This window comes from Hyla sarda, chromosome 13 (assembly GCF_029499605.1).
Source record: "Hyla sarda isolate aHylSar1 chromosome 13, aHylSar1.hap1, whole genome shotgun sequence".
Taxonomy (NCBI): domain Eukaryota; kingdom Metazoa; phylum Chordata; class Amphibia; order Anura; family Hylidae; genus Hyla; species Hyla sarda.
The window spans coordinates 12,125,282-12,140,384 of record NC_079201.1 but is presented as its reverse complement, the minus strand read 5'-3'; the positions used below and the strand labels follow the sequence as shown (position 1 = coordinate 12,140,384).

The 15,103-nt window shown below is 43.5% G+C and overlaps 1 long non-coding RNA gene across 3 annotated transcripts in view; it reads left to right on the top strand.

Annotated features, from left to right (window-relative positions):
- LOC130297287 (uncharacterized) overlaps window positions 1–15,103 on the top strand; it is a 184,040-nt gene that overhangs the window by 146,179 nt on the left and 22,758 nt on the right. For 2 of the 3 annotated variants that reach the window (XR_008849470.1, XR_008849469.1), the window contains exon 4: window positions 2–93. This is a non-coding gene — a long non-coding RNA (uncharacterized LOC130297287). Of the gene's footprint in view, window position 1; window positions 94–9,474; window positions 9,870–15,103 lie in introns of those variants that run through there. The other variant, XR_008849468.1, reaches the window with a different exon arrangement.

Genomic DNA, 15,103 nt, shown 5'->3' with positions numbered 1-15,103 from the left:
GGGTCCACTGGGTTTGTCTGCCCTATTAGTTTGTCACCTGACACCTGGGTCCCTGGCAGCGAAGTCCTCCTGCCTTGAATGGCGAATACCCAGGTGGGTACCTTAGATTCCGTAAACCAGATTGGTGTAAAATTTTGGTGCTTTTTTATTAGTTTATTGGCTGTTATTCATCCTGAGACCTTAGGGTGTTATTGCATCATCTTTCCTTAAAGGGGTACTCCGCTGCTCAGTGTTTGGAACAAAATGTTCCGAACGCTGGAGCCGGAAGTTGTGATGTCATAGCCCTGCCCCCTCATGATGTAACGCCACGCCCCCTCAATGCAAGTCTATGGGAGGGGGCGTGACGGCTGTCACGCACCCTCCCATAGACTTGCATTGAGGGGGCGGGGCGTGACATCATAAGGGGGCGTAGCTATGATGTCACGAGTTGCCGGCTCCAGCATTCAGAACAGTTTGTTCCAAATGCTGAGCAGCGGAGTACCCCTTTAAAGGGGTACTGCGGTGGAAAACTTTTTTTTTTTTTTCAAATCAATTGGTGCCAGAAAGTTAAACAGATTTGTAAATTACTTCTATAAAAAAAATCTTAATCCTTCCAGTACTTATTAGCTGCTGAATACTACAGAGGAAATTCTTTTCTTTTTGGAACACAGAGCTCTCTGCTGACATCCTGACCACAGTGCTCTCTGCTGACATCTCTGTCCATTTTAGGAACTGTCCACAGCAGCGTATGTTAGCTATGGGGATTTTCTCCTACTCTGGACAGTTCTTAAAATGCACAGAGGTGTCAGCAGAGAGCACTGTGCTCGTGATGTCAGCAGAGAGCCCTGTGTTCCAAAAAGAAAATAATTTCCTCTGTAGTATTCAGCAGCTAATAAGTACTGGAAGGATTAAGATTTTTTAATAGAAGTCATTTACAAATCTGTTCAACTTTCTGGCACCAGTTGATTAAAAAAACAAAAACCTTTAAGTCCTATGACTAGTTTTGAATACTGTATGTCCCTTCGTTTCTAAACAAGAATACCCTCACATATGAGTATTCGGCACACCCATTTTTCTTATTCGTTTATGCTTTTTTTTCTTGCAGGCATTTGCACTCTTTAGGGTGCGTTCCCACAGGGCGTATACGCAGCGTATTTGACGCTGCGCAAAATGTATGGCAGCAGCGGGAAATACGCTGCGTATCCCTTGCTCACTATACACACAGGGCTTTCCGGCGACAGCCCTATGTGTGTAGTGAGTTTTGGAGGCGGAGCCGCGCGTCACAGATACGCCGGCACACGGCCCCGCCTCCAAAACTCACTACACACATAGGGCTGCCGCCGGAAAGCCCTGTGTGTATAGTGAGCAAGGGATATGCAGCGTATTTCCCGCTGCTGCCATACATTTTGCGCAGCGTCAAATACGCTGCGTATACGCCCTGTGGGAACGCACCCTTAGTGTAATTTTACTGTTAACTAAATTAACCCCTTAAGGACCAGGCCATTTTACACCTTAGGACCAGAGCGTTTTTTGAACATCTGACCACTGTCACTTTAAGCATTAATAACTCTAAGACGCTTTTACCTATCATTCTGATTCCAAGATTGTTTTTTCGTGACATATTCTACTTTATGTTATTGGTAAAATTTTGTCGATACTTGCATCGTTTCTTAGTGAAAAATTCCAAAATTTGATGAAAAAATAGAAAATTTTGCATTTTTCTAACTTTGAAGCTCTCTGCTTGTAAGGAAAATGGATATTCCAAATAATTTTTTTTTTTATTCACATATACAATATGTCCACTTTATGTTTGCATCATAAAATTTACGATTTTTTACTTTTGGAAGACACCAGAGGGCTTCAAAGTTCAGCAGCAATTTTCCAATTTTTCACAAAATTTCCAAAATCACAATTTTTCAGGGACCAGTTCAGGTTTGAAGTGGATTTGAAGGGTCTTCATATTAGAAATACCCCATAAATGACCCCATTATAAAAACTGCACCCCCCAAAGTATTCAAAATGACATTCAGTCAGCGTTTTAACCCTTTAGGTGTTTCACAGGAATAGCAGCAAAGTGAAGGAGAAAATTCACAATCTTCATTTTTTACACTTGCATGTTCTTGTAGACCCAATTTTTGAATTTTTACAAGGGGTAAAAGGAGAAAATGTATACTTATATTTGTAGCCCAATTTCTCTCGAGTAAGCACATACCTCATATGTCTATGTAAATTGTTCGGCGGGCGCAGTAGAGGGCTCAGAAGCGAAGGAGCGACGAGGGGATTTTGGAGAGTACGTTTTTCTGAAATGGTTTTTGGGGGGCATGTTGTATTTAGGAAGCCCCTATGGTGCCAGAACAGGAAAAAATACCCACATGGCATACCATTTTGGAAACTAGACCCCTTGAGGAACGTAACAAGGAATAAAGTGAGCCTTAATACCCCACAGGTGTTTCACGACTTTTGCATATGTAAAAAAATGTTTTAAAAATGGCACTAAAATGTGTGTTTCCACCCAAATTTCACATGTATGCAAGGGTTAATAGCAGAAAATACCCCCCAAAATTTGTAACCCCATCTCTTCTGAGTATGGAGGTACCCCATAAGTTGACCTGAAGTGTACTACGGGCGAACTACAATGCTCAGAAGAGAAGGAGTCATATTTGGCTTTTTGAGAGCAAATTTTGCTCGGGGGCATGTCGCATTTAGGAAGCCCCTATGGTGCCAGGACAGCAAAAAATACCCACATGGCATACCATTTTGGAAACTAGACCCCTTGAGGAACGTAACAAGAAATAAAGTGAGCCTTAATACCCCACAGGGGTTTCACGACTTTTGCATACGTAAAAAAAAAAAAAAAAAAATTTTCACTAAAATGTGTGTTTCCCCCCCAAATTTCACATTTTTGAAGGGTTAATAGCAGAAAATACCCCCCAAAATTTGTAACCCCATCTCTTATGAGTATGAAGGTACCCCATAAATTGACCTGAAGCGCACTACGGGCAAACTACAATGCTCAGAAGAGAGGGAGTCATATTTGGCTTTTTGAGAGCAAATTTTGCTCGGGGGGCATGTCGCATTTAGGAAGCCCCTATGGTGCCAGGACAGCAAAATAACCCCCACATGGCATACCATTTTGGAAACTAAACCCCTTGAGGAACGTAACAAGGGGTACAGTGAGCATTTACCCCCCACTGGTGTCTGTCAGATCTTTGGAACAGTGGGCTGTACAAAATGTTTAATTTGCACAGCCCACTGTTCCAAAGATCTGTCAGACACCAGTGGGGGGTAAATTCTCACTGCACCCCTCATTACATTCCGTGAGGGGTGTAGTTTCCGAAATGGGGTCACATGTGAGTTTTTTTTTTTTTTGCATTTGTCAAAACCGCTGTAACAATCAGCCAGCCCTGTGCAAATCACCTCAAATGTACATGGTGCACTCTCCCTTCTGGGCCTTGTTGTGCGCCCCCAGAGCACTTTGCGCCCACATATGGGGTATCTCCGTAGTCGGGAGAAATTGCATTACAAATTTTGGGGGGCGTTTTTCCCTTTTACCTCTTGTCAAAATGAAAAGTATGGGGCAACACCAGCATGTTAGTGTAAAAAAAATTTTTTTTTACACTAACATGCTGGTGTAGACCCCCAACTTCACCTTTTCATGAGGGGTGAAAGGAGAAAAAGCCCCCCAAAATTTGTTAGGCAATTTCTCCTGAGTACGGAGATACCCAATATGTGGCCCTAAACTGTTGCCTTGAAATACGACAGGGCTCCAAAGTGAGAGCGCCATGCGCATTTGAGGCCTAAATTAGGGACTTGCATAGGGGTGGACATAGGGGTATTCTACGCCATTGATTCCCAAACAGGGTGCCTCCAGCTGTTGCAAAACTCCCAGCATGCCTGGACAGTCAACGGCTGTCCGGCAATACTGGGAGTTGTTGTTTTGCAACAGCTGGAGGCTCCATTTTGGAAACAGTGGCGTACCAGACGTTTTCATTTTTATTGGGGAGGGGGGCTGTGTAGGGGTATGTGTATATGTAGTGTTTTTTACTTTTTATTTTGTGTTGGTGTCAGTGTAGTGTAGTGTTTTTAGGGTACAGTCACATGGGCGGGGGATTACAGCAAGTTTGAGCTGCCGCGCAAAATTTGCTGCATCGCAAACTTGCAGCCTGATACTCACTGTAAGCCCCCTGCCCATGTGAATGTATCCTGTACATTCACAGGAGGGGGGGGTGCATGCTGGGAGTTGTTGCAAAACCACAACTCCCAGCATGCACAGTCCATCAGTGCATGCTGGTAGTTATAGTTTTGCAACAGCTGGAGGCACACGGTTGGGAAACACTGAGTTAGGAAACAGACAATGTTTCCCAACCAGTGTGCCTCCTGTTGTTGCAAAACCACAACTCCCAGCATTCTCAGGCATGCTGGGAGTAGTAGTTCAACAATATCTTTAGAGCTAGCTGTTGCCGAACTACAACTCCCAGCATGCTTGGAGTTGTAGTTTTGCAACATCTGGAGGACTACAGTTTGCAGACCACTAATAGTGGTTCCCAATCTGTGCCCTTCCAGATGTTGCAAAACTACAACTCCCAGTATGCCAAAACTGTCCAGGCATGCTGGGAGTTGTAGTTCTGCAACATCTGAAGGGCCAGATGTTGCAGAACTACAACTCCCAGCATGCCTGGACAGTAAGGGCATGCTGAGGATGTGTAGTTTTGCAACATCTGGAAGGGCACAGTGGTCTCCAAACTGTGGACCTCCAGATGTTGCAAAACTGCAACTCCCAGCATGCCCAGACGCCAAGGGCTTTCTGGGCATGCTGGGAGTTGTAGTTTACAGGGTCCCTTTACAGCAATGCATGTCGCTTTACGGCGACGTGCATTGCTGTAAAGGGCCCGACCGCGGCTGAAGATCTACTCACCTGTCGCCGCCGCCGCCGTCTCCGCCGCCAGGATCCGGGTCTTCAGGGACGAGGTAAGTACCGGGGCCGGTCCCCAGCACTCCCCCGTCCCCCGCCACGTCCTCCGGTCTTCCTCCCGTCCTCTCCTGACTTCAAGGGGCCGGGCAGGACGGGAGGAAGTAACCGCCCCCCCTCCTGCGATTGGTCGGTTAACTAACCGAAGAATCGCAGGGGATCGGAGGAGGTGGCCGGCTTGCCACCTCGCTCCTATACGTTAGCATGGTCCTGGCTGTCTGTGACAGCCGGGATCATGCGAAATTACCGGGCGGTCGGGTCCCAGAGACCCGATCAGCCCGGTATCGCCGCAGATCGCAAGGGCGATTTCCCTTGCGATTTGCGGCGATCGCCGACATGGGGGGCCTACATGGCCCCCCTCGGCGTTTGCCCTGGATGCCTGCTGAAGGATTTCAGCAGGCATCCAGTTCCGATCTCTGCCCGGCGAGCGGCAGAGACCGGAAAATGCCATGACGTTGTGGAACGTCATTGGTCCTTAAAGCCCAGGGTGCCATGACGTTCCACAACGTCATTGGTCCTTAAGAGGTTAAAGGGGTATTCCAGGAAAAAACTTTTTTTTATATATATATATATATATATATATATATCAACTGGCTCCAGAAAGTTAAACAGATTTGTAAATTACTTCTATTAAAAAATCTTAATCCTTTCAGTACCTATGAGCTTCTGAAGTCAAGGTTGTTCTTTTCTGTCTAAATCCTCTCTGATGACACGTGTCTCGGGAAACGCCCAGTTTAGAAGCAAATCCCCATAGCAAACCTCTTCTAAACTGGGCGGTTCCCGAGACACGTGTCATCAGAGAGCACTTAGACAGAAAAGAACAACCTTAACTTCAGAAGCTCATAGGTACTGAAAGGATTAAGATTTTTTAATAGAAGTAATTTACAAATCTGTTTAACTTTCTGGAGCCAGTTGATATATATATATATATATATATATATATATATATATATATATATATAATTTTTCCTGGAATACCCCTTTAAATCGATACATAGGTGGGATTTTAGCTCCAAACTTTCCAACTTTTGATGGTTTTTTATGGTTTTAAAGTGCTGAAATGTTACGAGACATCAGACTAAATTGCGCTTCAATCATAGCAAAGTAACAATGTGGATCTCCACGTTTTCCTCATTTAGGGGAATATATATCCATAGCAGGTAAGTTATGTGTGTGATTATTCATAATAACTGCTTTAAATTTATCACCGTTCTCCAACCAAATCTTTGCTCCCGAGAGATATTTCTTACGGTAAGCCTCTTGGATTGATGTCAATTACAGACCTGCCAAAAAAAACTCAGTTTGATCCCCGCACATTGCGTTAACTAAAAATAGCAATATTACAGTATATAGTAAAAAAATACAACACAGCTGCTATTAAAGCATTGTGCTTTTACAGAAATAAATACAATTAAAAAAAAAACATTTTCTTTTTAAAATCAACTGGTGCCAGAAAGTTAAACAGATTTGTAAATTACTTCTATTAAAAAATCTTAATCCTTCCAGTACTTATTAGCTGCTGAATACTACAGAGGAAATTCTTTTCTTTTTGGAACACAGAGCTCTCTGCTGACATCATGACCACAGTGCTTTCTGCTGACATCTCTGTCCATTTTAGGAACTGTCCAGAGTAGGAGAAAATCCCCATAGCAAACATATGCTGCTCTGGACAGTTCCTTAAATGGACAGAGATGTCAGCAGAGAGCACTGTGCTTGTGATGTCAGCAGAGAGCTCTGCGTTCCAAAAAGAAAAGAATTTCCTCTGTAGTATTCAGCAGCTAATAAGTACTGGAAGGATTAAGATTTTTTTTTTTTTTTAATAGAAGTAATTTACAAATCTGATTAACTTTCTGCCACCAGTTGATTAAAAAAAAAAAGTTTTCCACCTGAGTAATAGTCCTGATACCAGCAATCTCTGCAGCCTGAGAAAAAAAGAATGGAGCCCGGATAGTTAAATCATACTTTACCATGATCTTGGTCCGGCAGCAGGATGTTTAAAACACAATTTTCGGGAAATCTCCACAGCCGCAGAAGATGTACTAGAAATCCCATGCAAGTTTATGGGACATCTCCTGATAGCGTTTCCTTTGGGCTGCGGAGATTGTCCGGGAGCTTTAAACATCCTGCAGCTGAACAAACATCATGGTAAAGTATGATTTAACTGTCCAGCAGGCAGGTGCAGGGAATTGCTAGTGAGCCAGGGAGAGGGGGCGGGCGGAAAAGAGAAGATTTATTGCGGTCTGAGAGAAGAGTGGGGGGGTGGGGGGGAGAAGACATCAGCAGGTGGAGGGCATGGCAGCTCTGCTTCAGTCCAGAAGTGCAGGGAGGGGGAGCAGTCTGTCTCTGCTGGAGATTCAGGACACTGGGTAGGCTGGGTAACATGAAGTATGTGCGCCACCCAGCCTTCCCAGTCTCCTGAAGAACTACAGCAGTGACAGATATTCTCTTCAGGAGACTGAGAAAGCTGGGTGGAATGCAGTACACAGTACAGTGCTCACAGTACTCCCCCCAGCTTTCACAGTCTCCTGAACAGATTATCTATCTGGTAAAGCAGCCGTATTGCAGACATGAGCAGATGTTACTTAGTGGCTGTATTTCCATAGAAATTGAACTAATTTCTTAATTAGTTCATTATTTATTGATTATTTAAAGGTGTGAAGATGTCTCCAAGGAAACGTATTTTTTTAGTTTGAACCTAATAAGTAAATACATCTTTGGTATTTTTTACCCACCTTTCTATGCCCTATTTTTTGCCCCTTTTTTTTTTTTCTTCCTTTGTTTCTTTTTTTCCCCTTTTTCTGCCATTCCCTCCCTAACTATCCCAACATAGAGACTTGGAGGACTGAATCCCCTGATTATTTTTCTAATTCAGATACATGTCAAGCACTTTGGGGTATAAAATGCCTCTCAGTTAAAGGGGTACTTCGGTGCTCCAGCGTACTGAACATGTTGTTCAGAACGCTCTGAGCCGGAGGCCGTGATTGTGATGTCACGACCACGCCCCCTCGTGATGTCACAGCACACCCCCTCCATTCATGTCTATGGAAGGGGGCATGTCGACAGAAAGTTAAACAGATTTGTAAATGACTTCAATAAAAAAAATCTTAATCCTTTCAGTACTTATGAGCTGCTGAAGTTGAGTTGTTCTTTTCTGTCTAAGTGCTCTCTGATGACACCTGTCTCGGGAACTGCCCAGAGTAGAAGCAAATCCCCATAGCAAACCTCTTCTACTCTGTGCAGTTCCCGAGACAGACAGAGATGTCAGCAGAGAGCACTGTCGTCAGACAGAAAAGAACAACTCAACTTCAGCAGCTGATAATTATTGGAAGGATTAAGATTTTTTTAATGGAAGTAGTTTACAAATATATACTCCAAAAAATAGGGAGACACTCCAAAATTATAATGAAAATATAAACCAACTTTATTAAAGGAGTAGTCCAGTGGTGACTCAGTGGTGAACAACTTATCCCCTATACTAAGGATAGGGGATAAGTTGCAGATCGCGGGGGGTCCGACCGCTGGGGCCCCCTGCGATCTCCTGTACGGAGCCCCGACAGCCCGCAGGAAGGGGGCGTGTCAACCTCCGCACGAAGCGGCGGCCGACACGCCCCCTCAAAACAACTCTATGGCAGAGCCAAAGCGCTGCCTTCGACAATCTCCGGCTCTGCCATTGAGATGTATTGAGGGGGTGTGTCGGCCGCTGCTTCGGCCCCGTACAGAGAGATCGCAGGGGGCCCCAGCGGTCGGACCCCCCGCGATCTCAAACTTATCCCCTATCCTTAGGATAGGGGATAAGTTTTTCACCACTGGACTACCCCTTTAAAGTACACACAATATAAAATGTATTAAAATGACACTCACAGGAAATAGATCACGGAATACATGCAAAAAGGTAGGCCAGTAAAAAAATGACAAAAAAAGTATCAAACCCTATATTCTGCCATAGTAAAATATTACAATCCTAACAATAGGAGTACATAGGCAGAGAGGGAGATAGACACACCGTACATAATACACAAATACATGATGAGCCTTACCAAATACACATGCAATACCCCTACATATGTTTCGCTCCATTGAGCTTCCTCAGGAAGTTGGGACACTGTTTTCTACTACCCTGGTGGACGGTTCTAGTTCTAGTCTAGACTTATTTGGAGTCTAATTTACAAATATGTTTAACTTTCTGGAGCCAGTTGATATATAAAAATAAATTTTTTCCTGGAATACCCCTTTAATTAAGGAAAAACATAAAATCGCATACGTTTTTTTAATTATTTTTTATATGTATTAAACTGTATGCAACCGGACATCCGTTTTCAAACCGTATATGGTTTAAAACCGTACAGAGGTATATTCAGTTGTACACGGTTGCATATGGTTTGGTCCAGTTTTGAGACATACGTTTTTTTACAAAAAAAACCTGATAAGGGAACCGTATTGCAAAAACGAGATGTGAATGCAGCCTAACAGACACAAATGGGCATTTTTTTTTAAATCAGCTTTTATTTTAATTTTATTTTTAACAGTGAAAACAAATCCAAAAATGACATAAATCTACAGATTCGGATACTAAAGAATAAAAACAGCCAGCCTGCTTAGCAAGCCCGAAGTAAAAGGACAATAAATCAACTCCTGAGTGAACGGCGGTAAATGGATTAGCAACAATGCCTGTAGGACAATAAACATCTAACAAATAACAGGCAATACACACGGAGCAGGACTCCTGGTACAAACCGTGTAGCCGGATACATATATCAAAAGTAGGAGAAAGCAATGAGTCCTAAATGGGGTAGATTGAAGAATCTTTAACGTTTAACTCAGAGTCCTTGAACATTTCCTATGTGCTATGCACCCCGGAGAACAAGCAGAAACAGACGTCCCTCATGACCCCATCAGTGCCCACCTGAACTAATAGCATGCCTACCCTGTCTTTCTTTGGCCCTCTTAGTGTATTTGTTAGGATGCTCCAGATATTTGTGGTGACACGAGGATGCCTTATCATTTTGTGACGCCAGGGCACTGTTAGCCTATACACGGTCCAAGGTGGAGACAGCTTCTCATAGGTACACTCCTGGGTAGTGCAGTCAGAAGTGGCAATGCAACCGTATGGGGAAAGGGGAAAAAACTAATAACAAAGGAATAATGGCATTAGCTGATTGACAGAAGTAGAGTGCTGAAGTACCGTATTTTTCGCCCTATAGGACGCACCGGCATATAAGACGCACCCAATTTTAAAGGTGCAAAACCTAGAAAAAAAAGATTCTGAACCTAACAGTGATCTTCAACCTGCGGACCTCCAGATGTTGCAAAACTACAACTCCCAGAATACCCGTCACTGCTGCCCTGGATGTCGCTCCATCGCTGTCACCGTTTCCCTGGGGTCGCCCCGGACGTCTTCTTCCCCGGGATCCACGCTCTCCGTCGCCATCATCACGTCGCTACGCACACCGCACCTATTGGATGACGGGACGGCGTGCGCGATGACGTGATGACGTCGAAGGAGGTAAGGTCCCTCCCGGTGTCCTGTAAGCTGTTCGGGACGCCGCGATTTCACCGCGGCGGTCCCGAACAGCCCGACTGAGCAGCCGGGTTAGTGTCACTTTCGCTTCAGATGCGGCGGTCAGCTTTGATCGCCGCGTCTGAAGGGTTAATAAAGGGCATCACCGCAATCGGTGATGTCCTGTATTAGCCGCGGGTCCCGGCCATTGATTGCCGCAGGGACCGCGGCGATAGGTGTGTATTCGCCGTATAAGACGCACCAACTTTTCCCCCCCCCCAGTTTTGGGGAAGAAAAAGTGCGACTTATACGGCGAAAAATACGGTAGTCTTTGTCCACGACAACAGTCTAAAGAAAGAAAAGTGTGGAAAAAAGTCCCAAGGAGAAATATGTGGTGTCCTGAGAGATGTGGATCTCCTCGGGCAAGCCTGCAGCACAGGTGTTGGGCCCACTAAGTGACTGTCCGCTGTATTTTAAATGTTCAACGTCTTTATCATGTTTTATTATGTTTCTCATGTGCACTGTAAAATATGTTATTTATGTGTGTTATACCTTTAAGAGTGAGAAGCAGTGTAAGCCATGTGACCCTGCCTGCCCAATGGGAACTCCTAAATTGTTAGGTATATAGTGTAGTGGGGGAGGAGTAGCCCCAGTTCAGTTACTGTGAGAGCTCATGCTGGGCACAAGTGACGAAAGGAGGTGAAGTTGTGTGGAGAACTCTGAGGGAAGCCTAAGAAAATATCTCTTCTAAAGTCTTCCAGCCATTCTGCAGGGGATCCCCTGTACAGCAGAAAGTCAAGCCCTGGCGAAGAAAGTAACTGGACCTTGTCAGAATCCTAGCTGGTCTGGAGAATCGTTAGTCTCTTATCTCAAGTCAGTATTATTAATCAAGTGGGTGAAAAGCACCATAAATTCCAGCAAGACAACAGGACTTCCAACGGTTACACTGCATTCCTTCCACTCTGCTCCATACTGTCTGCATGTAATACCATCTGCACCCTGCTTAGGAAATGGCTGTTATCCCTAATCCAACATCGGTGGGTTTCTTTACTCCCTGTGTCTAGCCCAGGAGAAGCTGTCTCCACCTCGAACCGTGTATAGGCTAACGGTGCCCTGGCGTCACGAAATTATAAGGAATCCTTGCACCCCCGTGTCACCACAAATATCTAAAGCATCCTAACAAATACAGTACACTAAGAGGGCCAAAGAAAGACAGTGGTAAAGGCATGCTAAAAGTTCAGGTGGCCACTGATCAACATCTGTTTCTGCTTGTTCTGCCTGGTTCTGGTCACCATCGTCCATGATTAAAACATGGGCAAGGTATACTGCATGGTAATCCAGAGCCAGGATGGAAGTTCCACAGGTAGAATTTCACAGAAAGGCCAGATCCTCTGGTGTAAGGATATTGACCTGACATCCATTTTTATTTGCAGCCAACCCACATGGGTCGAGCCAGGCATATTGTAACCTGTTGTAACTCTCAGGACCTCCAAGAGTGGTTTCATAAAGCGCAGCTTTTCTAACGTGAAGGGCGCTATGTCTTGGACGAATGCCATCTCGGAATCCTCATACTGATTAGGGCATTTTCTTGTAGCAGATAATACGATGGCCACAGTATCCACATACGGCTATGTTGACATGAAGTAAAATGTGCATAATGTCCGTGTGAAAAACAGGACTAACCGGCGGCCACTAGGGGACCACTTGGAAATGTGTTATCTCATATACGGCAATGCATTTTCTTGCACAATTCGCAAAAACATTGAACAGGTTCAATGCTTTTACAGATGCCGAAATCAGGATTCCACTCCAGAAACATCTTGTGCGGAAATTCAGCCGTGTGAACATACCTTAAGACAGCAACCCATAAATAGGGATATGTCGGCACTTCCATGGAATCTGCAGTGGTGCACGAGGTAGGTTAAAGCCACAGGTAGAGAAAAGATGATACCCAGCACTCACCATTGATGCAAAGTGAAGATTTATTATGTCATAGTGTGTACAAGGACTAGGCAGACAGCTGAGGAAGGCTCCCATGCCGAAACGCATCCTTGTACCACACTATGACACAATAAATCTTCACTTTGCATTATTGGTGAGTGCTGGGTACCCTCTTTTCTCAACCTGTAGCAACCCAGAAATAGCATCCCTAGGGTTGGGGGTGGGTGGGATGGGTCACTTGGTTGGGGCTCGGATCGTGCTGCTCGGGGATGCGTTCCACAACAACAGCATCGGCTCTATCTTTACCAAGAAGGTCTGTAAACATTTTATCGACGGCTTTTGGAACAGGGTCCATAGCCTTTGATGTGCACATTCCAGTAGATGCTCCAATTCTCCCGATCCTCTTTTAGCATTAGGGCCTTATTTATGTTCCCCACCTGGAGTTGGACTGGTCCGCCAATGCTCCAGAGAAAGAAGTGAGCTCGGCAACTAAGGATTCTAGAATATCCAATTGTTGACTCATTGGCGGCCAGGCTGCACCCAATCAAATGGGCACTTTTGACCACAACAGATGCCCTGATAAAAACCAATGGAACTATAAACAGCCCTTGAAAAAAAAAAATCAAGTAGACGTTTCCAAAGGATAGCCATATGAAGGGAACAAATCCTTACAGAGTAACCACACAATGCGAAGTTCTAAGGAGGGAGCTCTGGGATGACGGCTTCTTAGGGGAATACAAGTAATTACTATAACAGAAGAACTGGCAGGTTTCTCGTTACTATAATTAAAGTGAAACAAAGCAAAAAATGAAAAATCCTCCTGGAGCCCCTGAAGCCGGTTCGGGCTATGACAACATGACAACTGAGTGGCATCGGAGTAAGGTACCTAGAAAGCCGCATAGGAAATTCTACAATTACCAACAACTGCGTTCAGGTAAGTAAAACTTTGAGGAGATGTGGTTTTCGCTTTTATATTGGCTTAGAACTGTAGTCTTTGAAGTGAGACTTCAAAGACTTGCGAGATGAGATTCTTAATTTACGACCTTCGTTACCTTCGAAATCCTCAAGTTTTTGTTATATTTCAATAAAGACGTGTTCTGGTAACATCATGTCCTAATAGGTGAGCAAACCAGGGGCACACACAAAAAACATATGTAAAAGAACCATATATCATACAAAACACCTATAAATGTACAACGTAAGCCAATATCAGAAACATAGAAAATTATATTTTCCCCTATATTGGTTTATTTATATTCTTCATATATAGTACTTGTGCACGCACTGACTAATGTATTTTTTAAAAAGCAGTGCCATCTAGCCACATTATATACAACTGTATATTTGCAGCTTGACAAATGGCGTACGCTATCGTGCCAGGAGAGGTGGGTCATATGTGGCCGAAAATTATGTCCACTATCAAGGGCAATTCTGTCTTTTCCGTAAATTGAAATGGCATCCCCCACCCACATTGAAAATCAGAAAGGTTTGCATGTAAATCTGCAGTGTATATCTGTATCGGCAAAGAGGACTGTATACCTCCATATATTAGTGTGGTGGACCACCAGGTGAAATGGCGGGACCAAGGGTGCTTCCTTTGGCTGTCCAGGCTTTGTCGTTTTGCAACAGCCGGAAGCCCCCTGGTTGGGAAACACTGCAATAAGGCATAACCCTACACATTCTGATATTGTAGTAAACTGACAAGAAGAAAGGTGACTCCTAGTTGTCAATTCATTAATACAATGCCATGGCTTAGTAAAAAAATATTCAGAACTGTTCTTTTATAAAGAAGTGTCAGAATTAAGAAAAAAAATGTGTCAGGAAAGCTGACAGATCATCTTTAGGCCGCTGTTGTGTGGCTTGACACTTGAGTGTGCTCACAGCTGGCAGCTGGCACTGATTTGGCAGGGAATTTTTGAAAAGAGTATTTCTGTATTTATTTATTTATTGTATTTATTCATGTATTTATGTATTTATTATATCTATTCATATATTTATTTATTTATTAAAGGACCAGGTAAATTTTCTTTTTTTCCCACTTTCTTTTTTTTCCCCTCTCCTTCTGAAAAATCATAACGCTTTCAATTTTGCACCTACAGACCCATATAAGAGCTTGTTTTTTGCATCACCAATTGTACTTTGCAATGACATCACTTATGTTACAACATAATGTGCTGCGAAACAAAAAAAATATTTGTGGGGTGAAATAAAAAAAACGCCATTTTGTAACTTTTTGGGGCTTTTTCGGTAAAAATGACACCTTATCTTTTTTCTGTAGGTCCATACAGTTACAAGGATACCCAATTTATGTAGGTTTAAAAAAACAAGTTTTTTTAAAATTGTCATATTCTGACCCCTATAACTTTGAAAATTTTCTGCATATGGGGATATATGAGGGCTCACTTTTTGGGCGGTGGTCTGTAGTTATTATCGGTACCATTTTTGTTTCGATTGGACTTTTTGATCGTTTTTTAATAAATTTTTAATGGTATATGAAGTACCAAAAATGTTTGTATTTTTGTACGTGTACGCCATCGACCGTGTGGTTTAGCTAATGGGACTAGGGTGTACAGGTACACCCTGCATACTTAAGTACCAGGATGAAAGGGCATACCTGTATGCCCTGCGTCTGTAAGAGGTTAACTATTTATTTATGTATGTATTTATATATTTATTTATGTATTTATTTACGTATGTATTTATTTACGTATGTATTT